Source organism: Crocuta crocuta, unplaced genomic scaffold, assembly GCF_008692635.1.
Source record: "Crocuta crocuta isolate KB4526 unplaced genomic scaffold, BGI_CrCroc_1.0 scaffold374, whole genome shotgun sequence".
Lineage (NCBI taxonomy): Eukaryota > Metazoa > Chordata > Mammalia > Carnivora > Hyaenidae > Crocuta > Crocuta crocuta.
In genome coordinates this window covers 3,184,769-3,196,831 of record NW_027532613.1, presented here as the reverse complement: position 1 = coordinate 3,196,831, position 12,063 = coordinate 3,184,769, and positions in this window count along the sequence as shown.

Genomic DNA, 12,063 nt, shown 5'->3' with positions numbered 1-12,063 from the left:
ATCCAGGCTGATTTCATTAGCAACAACAACTGCTTATATTTATTGACAGCTTATTGTTTGCCAGGTATTAAGCAAAGCATTTTATAAGCGCTGCTTCACATAATCTTCAAACAATTCAGTGATGTATATACCACCCTAGTGTCCATTATATATAGGTAGAGTCAAATTAATAATGCCAGGGACTTGGTGCACTGTTCTAAACTATCGCTGTATCCCCACAACAACCCTATGAAGTAGATACGATGGTCATTTCTAATTCATGGATGAGGGGACTTGTGCATGAAGATAGTAAGTTGCCCAAGGTCACACAACAAGTATCTGCTCTGGAGTTCACCCTCTTTACCGCCATGCTGTATCGCCTCTCACTTGTACTGGTAGCTGAAATTCCTGGTAACTTGTCCAGGGCCACACACACCCACTGTCTAAGTGTCAGTGTTTGAACCCTGCTTAGCCCACTCCACAGCCAGTGCTCTTACCAACATATACATTACTACCTCTCCTTTGGATGAGAAATATGAACTCACATCCTAGAAATCAAGCCAAGCAGGCCAGAGAAGAAACATGTTTCTGTTGGGGCCCATCCCAGCAGCCGCCACCCTCCTCGCCCCTGGCCCCGTGTGGAGAACAGACCCAAGCAACCATGCAAGCCAACCCAAGTTCATAAGCCCAGGGTTAAAAGGAAATCCAGCTACAGGCAGAAGACATTGGACTTAGCATCTAAAATCCCTCTCACGGCCAAGAATCTGGAATGTTGTGGGAAGGAAGTGAATTCTCGTCCAGGCTCTAATAGGATTGGAGAGTACACCTCTGCCATTTGCCTCAGCCCTGCTGTATCGGCGCTGTTATCTGTACTCCCAGCAGACAGCCTGCCTTTGAAGGCACGTCTGGTTCTGTTCACAGGCACCAAGATAAAGACAGTTTCCCTGCCCGCAGTGGCTGGATGTCACTGTCAGGAACTCTCGAATATAACTCCGGTTACTAAAATAAATGATTAGGGAGCTTTCTCTCGCCCACTCTGAGCGCTCCATTAAGCAAATGAAATAGAAGCATTCAGATACACTCCCTTTTTCCTTTCACTTCTGTGATTAACTGCATAATAAAAATGATATTATGTGAGCATTAATCTCAAAGAAGCCCATCTAAGTGACAAACCATGCCAAGGACAACAGCAAACAAAGGTCATATATTTTAGGTCACCTCAGTGTCCTGCCTGATCCATCCCCTCTTTCCATTCTGAGCTCCTCTTCCCCAATCCTACTCTATAGTCTCAGTCTCCATTGGAGACATCGGTGGCTCATGTCTCAGGAAGAGCCACCTTACCTTCAGACACTAATCTCTTACTGGTTCCCAAGGCAGGCACTGGGTGTCTCCCTGCAGGACACTTTCTCAAGGCTCTGCCCAAGACAGCCTTTGTCTAGAAATTGCCTTGTGCTCTGATGGCTGGAGGAAACATGGCTCGGTTTGCCAGGATACCTGGGTGTCAGATGTCTCCTGTCCACTTCGGATCCTTTGACCCCCACCACCCTCTGACGACCGCCAAGCCCTTGCTGGTTCTAATCGCTTGACCGTTTTAGCTCCCAGTTTTGGCAAATTTTTACATTCTGGTCTTGCCTTCCTGGGTCCTGGCTTCCTGCTTGCCTGGGTCAGTCTCTTATGTCTTTTAGATCCTCTTTAGATCCTCACCCTACTTGGCCTGAAGGGAGTGTGATACGAGGCACTGTGAGTTCCCAGCTCCCAGAATCTTTGAAGCAAAATGCTTCCAACAATATCTCCCCGTTGCTGTAAACATAAACCTCAGGCTCACTACAGAGACCCTCCCTATACTTTCTTCTTAGTTATTGCAGAAGACGATACATACAGAAACCCAAACACTTCGACTCACCCACACAGACTTACATACATAATCATATACATACATATGAACCCAGATATGGGTTCACACATGAAGACACATATGTAAACATAACCACATATATAAATCCACAGAGATTAATGCAAAATACACACACAGACAAACACACGCACACACACACAACTTTCCTACATACAGACACATTAGTAATTAAAACCAGATGAGGATTTGCATCCTATCTTATCTGTACGTGTAATTTCTGTGTCTAGCACAACACCAGGACTAAAGTAAGCGTTCAATGAATCTGTTTTTAGCAAATGAAAAAGAGATACGTATCTGACCTCCTGTGTAATCTCGTGAGCAGCTAGAGACGCTCTCCCAGTTCTCCGGCGCTCGAGGCAGAGTCCCTGGGACGGGGTAGCCAAGCCGCTGCCCCACAGAGAGCACGGAACTCCTGCTGGTGTGGCAGGAAGGTGTCCTGACTGGCTTTTTCCCTGACCCCATTGAGGTCCTGGTCTGAGTGGGCCCCCTCCACACCTAGGTGGCCAGAGGAGTGTCTGCCCTAGAAGGCCCTGCTTCTTTGCCCTCCGCCAGGACCCATCCCCAAAGCCTTGTACTGCAGGGAATCATGTTTCGATATTTGCCCAGAGCATTTCCTGTTTTTCTTTATTTCTCCAAGTCTGTGACAGATTTCTCAGGAGCCGTGTCATGCTCAGCAGGCTACCCTCCACCTCCCCGCAATATGTCGCCTGCGTGGAGCTGGGGGGGGGGGCTTCCTCCCCACCAAGACGCACCGCCTCCCAGCCTCGCTAGTCAGCAGGCTGTGAGTCACCAGCAGGAGAAGGAGCCTCCACTGCCGGCTCCCTCTCCTCACACTTGGACACACGCCGCCTCGCCCTCCCCGCATCGTGCTGTCTGCTCCCGCCGGAGGCACATGGCCAGCTGGTGTCGGTCATGTGTCAGCTTAGGCAGGGTGGCTCATGCCCAGTCTCTCGTTTCGCCTCATAGAAGACCTCTGTGACAAGAAATGTCGTCCCCATTTCACAGATGCCAAAACCAGGCTTTGGAAAGCCCAAGTTCATGTGGCAAATAAGAGGCAACATTCCAGCGTACGCCTGTGTGGCCCCCTGCATTCTGTCTGGCTGAACCACCGTTTCTCCTGGGGAGTGGCGCGTTTGGAGCTGCCTGAACCATTAGCCAGGAAACACAGGCACTAATTCAGCGCGAGGCCAAGTTGGGCCTCAGTTTCTTCATCAGGGAGGCTGGGCTCTTACGGTCCTGACTGCCTTCCCAGGCCTGTTAGACGCAGGACCGCCTCATTCAGTTGTGGAGTTTGTAGCCTGCACAAAGGGGCCGAGGCAGGGGTGCGGGACTCCAGTCCAGACTGCTCTGGCCAGACTCTGCGTTGGCCCCGAGGGGGTGTCTCTCTCCCCAGCACACAGAAGCTCAGGAGAGACTGGGATGTTCCAGTTTTTAGAAACAAGGAGAGTTAAGATGCCCTGGAAAGCTTGTGGGGAGAGAAGTCTGAGTGCAGTCGGAGCTGCCTGGGGCTCCTGGCCGCCAGCAGAGGCCCCACGATTCTAGCTGAGCTCCTGAAGAGGAGACCCCACGGGCTGGCTCATTTCTGTGTTTGCATCTTGAACTAGGGACGTGGGGATGGGGACAGGGAAGGAAGATGCTGGCAAGCACGTCATTTGGAAGACTGCATTTCAAGAATTGTTTTATTCTTTTAATGTTTATTTATTTTGAGAGAGAGAGGGAGGGAAAGAGGGAGGGAGGGAGGGAGGGGAAAGGGCAGAGAGAGAAAGGAAGAGAGATAATCCCGTGCAGGCTCCAGTGAGCACAAAGCCCTTTACACAGGGCTTGAACTCACGACCATGAGATCATGACCTGAGCTGAAATCAAGAGTCAGATGCTTAACCCACTGAGCCACCCAGGTACCCCTCAATAATTGTTTTTGTTTTTTTTTAATGTTTTAATTCTGAGAGAGAGAGAGATAGCGTGAACAGGGGAGGGTCATGGAGACAGGGAGATACAGAATCTGAAGCAGGCTCCAGACTCTGAGCTGTCAGCACAGAGCCTGATATAGGGCTCAAACTCACAAAACATGAGATCTTGACCTGAGCCTAAGTTGGTCGCTTAACCGACTGACCCACCCAGGCAAGCACCCCAGAACTTATTCATCTTATCACTGAAAGTTTGTACCCTTTTACCAACCATTCCCTATTTCTCCTACCTACCAGTCCTCAAAACCATTCTTCTACTCTGTTTTTATGAGCTCAACTTTATTTTTAATTTTTTTTAGATTCTATATACAGTGATACCATACAGTATTTTTCTTTCCCTGTCTGGCTTATTTATTTCACTATCGTGATGCCCTCCAGGTTCATGCCTCTGTTGCAATGCATTGGATTGTCTTTTTTTTTTTTTAAGGCTGAATATATATGATTACCACATCCTGGTATCCACTCATCCACTGACTTGACACAGGTTGCTTCCTATCTTGGCTATCGTGAATAATGCTGCAGTGAACGTGGCAGTAAAGATACCTCCTCGAGATCTTGTTTTCATTTCCTTTGCCTGTATACCCAAAAGTGAGATTGCTAGATCATATGGGATAGTACGATTTTTAATTTCTTTTTTTTTTAATGTTTTTTATTTATTTCTAGGAGAGAGACAGCATGAGTAGGGGAGGGTCAGAGAGAGAGGGAGTCACAGACTCTGAAACAGGCTCCAGGCTCTGAGCTGGCAGTCAGCACAGAGCCCGACGCGGGGCTCGAACCCACGAACCGTGAGATCATGACCTAAGCGAAAGTCGGATGCTTAACCAACTAAGCCACCCAGGCGCCCCTGATTTTTAATTTCTTGACGAGCCTCCATACTGTTTTCTATAGTGACTGCACCAGTTTGCATTCCCACCCGCAGTGCATCAGGGTTTTCTTTTCTTCGTATTTTTGACAATGTTTGTTATCTCTTGCATTTTTTTATAATAGCAGCCATCCTAATAGGTATGAGGTGATACCTCATTGTGGTTTTGATTCGCATTTCCCTGATAATTAGTCATTTCAAGCAGCTTTTCTTATCCTTGTTGGCCATTTATATGTCTTTTTTAGAAAAATATCTTTTCAGAGGCACCTGGTTAGCTCAGTCAGTTGAGCGTCCGACTTTGGCTCAGAGCGTGATCTCATGGTTTGTAGGTTTGAGCCCTGTATTGGGCCCCGTGCTATTTATGCTCTCTCTCACTCTCACTCTCAAAAATAAACAAACATTAAAATTTTCTTTTTTAAAAAGAAAAATATCTTTTCAGATCCTTCGCCCATTTTAAAATTAGGTTGTGTTTTTGCTATTGGCTTTTAGGAGTTCTTTATATATATTTTGGATATTAACTCCTCATCATCATACATACGATATTTTCTCCCATTCTGCAGGTTGCCTTTAATTTTGTTGATGGTTTCCTTTGCTGTGCGGAAGCTTTGTAGTTTGATGTGGTCCTACGTATTTATTTTCACTTCCATTTTCTTTGCTTTGGTGTCAAATGAACAGAAACATTGTTCAGACCAATACTGAGAAACTTGTCCCCTATATTTTCTCTGAGAAGTTTTATAGTTTCACATCTGTATGTTTAAGTCTTTAATCCATTTTGAGTTTTTTTTTTTTTATTAATTTCGAGCTTTTATTTAAATTCCAATTAACACAGTGTAATATTAGTTTTAGATGTAGAATTTAGTAATTCATCACTTACATACAACACCCAGTGCTCATTACAACACATTTTGAGTTGATTTTTTTGGATGGTATTAAGATAGGGAAGTAGTTTCACTCTTTTTCAGAAAATGTTTTCTCAATGCCATTTATTGAAAGATTATCCTTTGCCCATTGCTTATTTTTGACTTCTTTGTTAAAAATTAATTGACCATGGATGAATAGGTTAATTTCTGGGCCCTCTATTCTGTCTCATTGATCTATGTATTTGTTTTCTATGCCAGTAATATACTGTTTCAGTAATTATAGCTTTGTATTATAGTTGGAAATCAGGAAATGTGATGCCTCCATCTTTGTTCTTTCTCAGGATTGCTTTGACTATTCATAATTTTTTCAGTCCCTTACAAATTTCAGGATTTGTTTTTCTATTTCTGTGAAAAGTGCCATTGGGATTTTTATAGGGATTACATTGAATCTGTAGATTGCTTTTGATTTCTATCCATAGTATGGACATTTTAACAATATTAATTCTTTCAGTTCATGAGCATGGAATATATCTGTCAATCCATTTGTGCCTTCCTTAATTTCTTTCACCAGTCCCTTATAGTTTTCATTTTACCAGTCTTTCACCTCCTTGGTAAATTCATTTCTCAGTATTTTATTTCTTTTGATGCAATTGTAAAGAGATTAGTTTTTAAATTTCTCCTTATGATCATTCAACATTAGTGTATAGAAATGCAACATATTTTTATGTTTTGATTTTGTATCCTACAACTTTACTGGATTCATTTGTTCTAGCAGTTTTTTTTTTTTTTGATGGAGTATTTAGGGTTTTCTATATATATTATGTTATCTACAATTAGTGAAAGTTTTATTCCTTCCTTACCAATGTGGACGTCTTACTTTCTTTTTCTTGCTCTTTTTCTTACTGCTTTGACTAGCACTTCCAATACTATGTTGAATAAAAGTGGGAGAGTAGGCATTCTTGACTTGTTCCAGATCTTAGTGGAAAAGCCTTCAGCTTTTTGCTGGTGAGTACGATGTTAGCTGTGGGCTTGTCATTTATGACCATTGTTATGTTGAGGTGCATTTCCTCTATACCCAGTTGCTTGGAGTGTCTATCACGAAAGGATGTTCAGTTTTGTCAGATGCTTTTTCTGCCTCTATTGAAATGACCATATGATTTTTATCCTTCATTTTGTTAATGTGGTGTGTCACATTGATTAATTTGTGAATGTTGGACCATTCTTGCATTCCTGGAATAACTCCCACTTGATCATGGTGTCCAGTCCTTTCAATGTATTGTTAAATTTGTTTTACTAATATTTTTTTGAGAATCTTTACATCTATGTTGATTAGGGATATTAGCCTATAATTTTCATAAAGAAAACTATAGTGTCCCTTGTCTAGCTTTGATATAAAAGTAACGTTGGTCTCATAAGATGATTTTGGAAGCGTTCTCTCCTTTTCTTCAGTTTGACAAGGATTGACGTTAGTTATTCTTTAAATGTTGGTTGAGGGGTGCCTGGGTGGCTCAGTCAGTTAGGCATCTGACTTTGGCTCAGGTCATGATCTCACGGTTCTTAGATTCAAGGCCTGCATCAGGCTGTGTGCTGACAGCTCAGAGCCTGGAGCCTGCTTCAGATTCTGTGTCTCCCTCTCTCTCTGACCCTCCCATGCTCACACTGACTCTCTCTCTCTCTGTCTCTCTCAGAAATAAATAAAACATTAAAAAAAATTTTTTAATGTTGGTTGAATTCACTGGTAAAACCATCTGGTCCTGGACTTTTTTTGTTTGGAGGGTTTTGATTTCTGATTCAGTCTCTTCACTAGTAATTGGTGTGTTCAGAGTTTTTATTTCTTTATGAATTTAGTCTCAGTATGTTCACCTATCTAGGAATTTATCCATTTCTTCTAGCTTGTCCAATTTTTTGTCATACAGTTGGTCACAATAGTCTCTTAATGATCTTTGTATTTATGTGATATCAGTTTGACTGTTTTCTCTTTCCTTTTTAATATTATTTATTTAAGTATTCTCTCTTTTTTTCTTGGTAAGTCTAGCTAAAGATTTGTCTGTTTTGTTTATCTTTTCAAAAAATAAGCTCTTGGTTTCATTGATCTTCCTTCCTTCTGCTAACTTTGGGCTTAATTTGTTCTTTTTTTTTTCTGGGTCCTTGAGGAATAAAACTAGATGGTTTATTTGAGATCTTCCTTTTTTCTTAATGTAGATATTTATGGCTATAAACCTCCCTCTTAGAATTGCTTTTGCCGTATCCCACAAGTCTTGGTATGTTGTGTTTCCATTTTCATTTGTTTCAAGATTTTTTTAACTTTTGATTTCTTCTTTGACATTGGTTGTTTAGGAGCATATGGTTTAATCTCCTCATATTTGTGAGTTTTTCAGTTTCTTTCTTGTAATTGATTTCTAGTTTCATATCATTGTGTTTGGAAATGATGCTTGATATTATTTCAGTCTTTTTAAATTTATTAAGACTTGTTTTATGGTGTAATGTATGATCTATCCTGGAGAATGTTCCATGTGTGCTTGAGAAGAATTGATATTTTTCTCCTTCTGGATGGAATGTTCTGTATTTATCTGTTAGATCTATCTAGTCTAACATGTAGTTTAAGTTCAATGTTTCCCTATTGATTTTCTGTCTGAATGATCTATCCATTGTTGAAAGTGGGGTACTGAAGTCTCTTACTGTTATTGTATTGCTATCTATTTCTCCCTTCAGCTCTGTTAATATTTACTTTGGGTTTTCTATGTTGGATACATAAATATTTATAAATGTTATATCCTTTTGATGAATTGATCTCTCTCATTATATAATGACTTTCTCTGTCTCTTGTTACATTCCCTGGTTAGTTTGTTTTGTTTATATGAGTATAGCTATCCCTGCTTTCTTTTGGTTTCTATTTGTATGGGCTGTCTTTCTCCATCCCTTCACTGTCAATCTCTGTGTGCTCGTAAGGCTGAAGTGAGTCTCTTGTAAGCAGAATATAATTAGATCTTTAAAAATATATATATTCAACCACTCTGTATCTTTTGATTAGAGAATTTAGCCCATTTACATTTAAAGCAATTATTGAGAGGTGCCTGGGTGGCTCAGTCGGTTAAGTGTCCTACTCTTGGTTTCAGCTTAGGTCATGATCGCATGGTTCATGAGTTCAAGCCCTGCCTCGGGTTCTGTGCTGACATCTGGACCTGCTTGGGATTCTCTCTCTCCTGCTCTCTACCCCTCCCCCACCAAAACAAATAAACTTAAAAAAATAATTATTGATAGGCATGGACTTACTATTGCCTTTTTATTCATTGTTTGCTGATAGGTTGTCTTATCATTCCTTCATTCCTCTCTTCCTCTCTTGCCCTCTTCTTTTGTGATTTGATGGTTTTCTATAGTGATATGCTTTGGTTCCCTTCTATTTATCTTTTGTGTATAGGTTCTTATTCTATTGTATAGTATGTACTCTAGGTTCTTGCTTTGTAATTACCATAAAGTTTACATAAGACATTTTATATTTGTAACAGTCTCTTTTAGGCCAACAGCTTAACTCCAAGTGTACACATTTGAATGTGTACACTTCCTCTATGCATATCTTATGCTTTCATGTCATAATTTGCATCTTTATACAGTAGGTATCTATTAACAACTTATTATAGTAAAAGCAGGGTTTTCTTAAAAATTGAGAATAAGGTTGAATTTCACATCTGGGTAATACAGTGTGGAACAACAACAGCATATTTAAAATAATTAGGTGATCCATGAACTAAGGAAGCAGGACTTTGGCTCCAAAGCATACCATAAGAACCTAAGACACTCATCACACAGGAATCCTGGAGAGAGCAAAGAACAGTATGGGGATGTGAGCTGATTTTATCTAGACTGTGGGCATTGCCAGCTGACATGGGACCTATAATCACATTAATGATGATTGTAATTAAATATTTGTATTATCACATTCTTAGTTTTTGATTCTTCCTATTGGGATTACAAGAATAGAAATCATGTGTGTCTCCTTCATTGGTAGATCCTTAGCATGTTAACGTATGCTTGGTATAGCCTGTGATCAGTTACTGTTTATTGGATGGATGGCTGCATGGATGCATATCACAACATTAAGAGGAGATGACACCAGGTGAGGCAGTAGAGAAGATGTTGTGGAAGTGGTTAAGAACAATTTGGAAGAATAAGGGAGATAAAATTGAAGATTCCATCTAGCCCAAGGCTTCCTTATACGTGGGTCCGAGGGATTGCAGCAGATACTCAGGTGTGGACACAGATAGGAGGGTGGGTCTGGGGCTCCAAGGGCAAGAGGTACCATCTTCTTGTACCAGTTTCAGGGGAGGGAGCAGGTTTTCCTATGTAACAAGTAGGTAAGTAGGCCCTTCATAATGAAGCTCCTGGGCATTTGAAACCTCCTAAAATTCAGGGTCCTTTTAACTAATTAATACTAGCTATGTTTTTTCCAGTTCTAACTTTGTGGCAAGGGCAGCACTAAACATTTTACATGGACTGGTTCACTTATTCTTCACAACAAAAGTCCTGAGGGTAGATGGTACTGCTGCTACTCAACAAACAAGAAAGCTGGGGCTCAGTGTGGTTAACTTGCTGGAAATCATCAGGTGCCACGAACTGAACACAGATCAGTCTGGCTTTCAAGCCCATGCTCTTCACCACTCAAGAATTCCTAGGCCTCTACCAACATCCTTTCCTTTATTACCTGTTCACCCAGATAGCACATGCCACGCCTTGCTAGGGTGCAGGGAAAGGGTGATAAGCCACTGGTGTAGATGCAGAGTATGGGCAGAACTCTGAGCATGTCTCCAGCCTCAGGTAGGCTTAGACCCTTGCAGGATCCTTGAAGCTGGAAGAAAGGCCCTGTGCATTATGGGTCCTGGAACAGCGAAACTGATTCTCCTGAAAGATAGCTCTCTGCAGCCCCACTCTTCCTCAGCCTCCTCTAAACTGGCAAAAGGCCAGGACGTTGGGAGTCAGTTCCCCAGATCAGCCATTTCTGGAAAGCTTCTAGGCTTAAATTGCTGACAGATAAGCTAACCATGTCTCCCAGGCTTTCCGCACGACCGTGCTTCCATGAAACCCGTTAACTGCTCCTCTCGCTTTGATCAAAGCCCTCTGGGGCACAGGAGAGGAAGGGGAGGAGAAGGATCTGGATTCCAGGGCTGAGACTCTTTGGAAAGTGGCCAGCTCTGCCTGCTGAGTGAGGGGAAGGCAGCATGTATGCCTGACCTCAGAGCCCTGGGACACGGGCGGGAGGCCGGCGACTGGAGCCAAGTGCTGACCCTAGATGTCCCTCTAGCTCCAGCGTCCGGCCCTGGCCCTGCTCTGCATTTCTGCTCAGAAGGGTGGGTCTTCCCAGCAGGGCCTGTGGGCATGGGCCAGTGAACGGCATTTCCGAGGCACTGTGGACGCTGACTGTGTTCTCAGCCCAGCAGCACTTCACATGGATTCTTGCCGGAAGCCTGTTGGTAGGCATTTGGAAGGTTTGCCCAAGCACCTGGGGCCCAGGAGCCTCCCAAAGCCAGCCGAGGGAGAGGAATGGTTTGGAGGTAGCTCCCTTAGGAGATGAAAAGGCTTCTCCAGCTGTCAGGCTGTACAAAGTTAGAAAAAGGGGAGGCAGTGGGGCTATTTAGAGAAAAAAAGTTGGGACGTAAGAGAAAAGAACATGGACTTTATGAGTCTTGAGTCAACAGGTAAGAGGCCAGTCCAGAGGAGACCAGTCATTTTCCTTTGTCCCTGATGGGGTGGGAGGTTGTCCTCCTTCTAAGGCTTCAGAAAGAGTCACACCACTCTCTTCCAGCAAGGGGCTTTATTGAAAGCCAGCTGGCCACGGATATGGGGTCCAAGACACTGGTTCAGCCCCACAGCCCCTCAGCAGCCCAGCATGTCAGTGTCAGAGCGTGCAGTGGCCTCAGGAAATCTAGAGCTGTTGTAAGTTGGCATCCTCTGGAATATGGCCTGAGCTGGGATAAGTGTTCAATCTCTGTGCCTCTAGAGCACATCCAGCAAAAGAGAGGTTCAACTGAGTGGTTTATTACCATCCAACATCCCTTATGATCCAGCAATCCCACTGTGGGTATATATCCAAAGGCAGTGAAACCAGGATCTTAGGGAGATATTTATACTCCCAGGTTTACTGCAGCATTATTTTACAATAGCCAGGATATAGAAGTGATGTAAATGTCCACCAATGATAGATGAGGAGATAAAGACATTGTGAGATAGATGATGGATAGATAGGTAGACAATGGAATATAAAATGGAATATTATTTATCCCCTTAACATTTAATGTTATTTTAATATTTAATATTATTCCTTTAAAAAGAAGGAAATGCTCCCATTTGCATCAATGTGGATGAGCCTAGAGGATGTTATGCTAAGTGAGATACAAATGCTACATGATCTTACTTACGTAATCTTACTTACTTATGATATGTGGAACTTAAAAAAATCAAATTCATAGAAGCACAGAGTAGAGTGGTAGT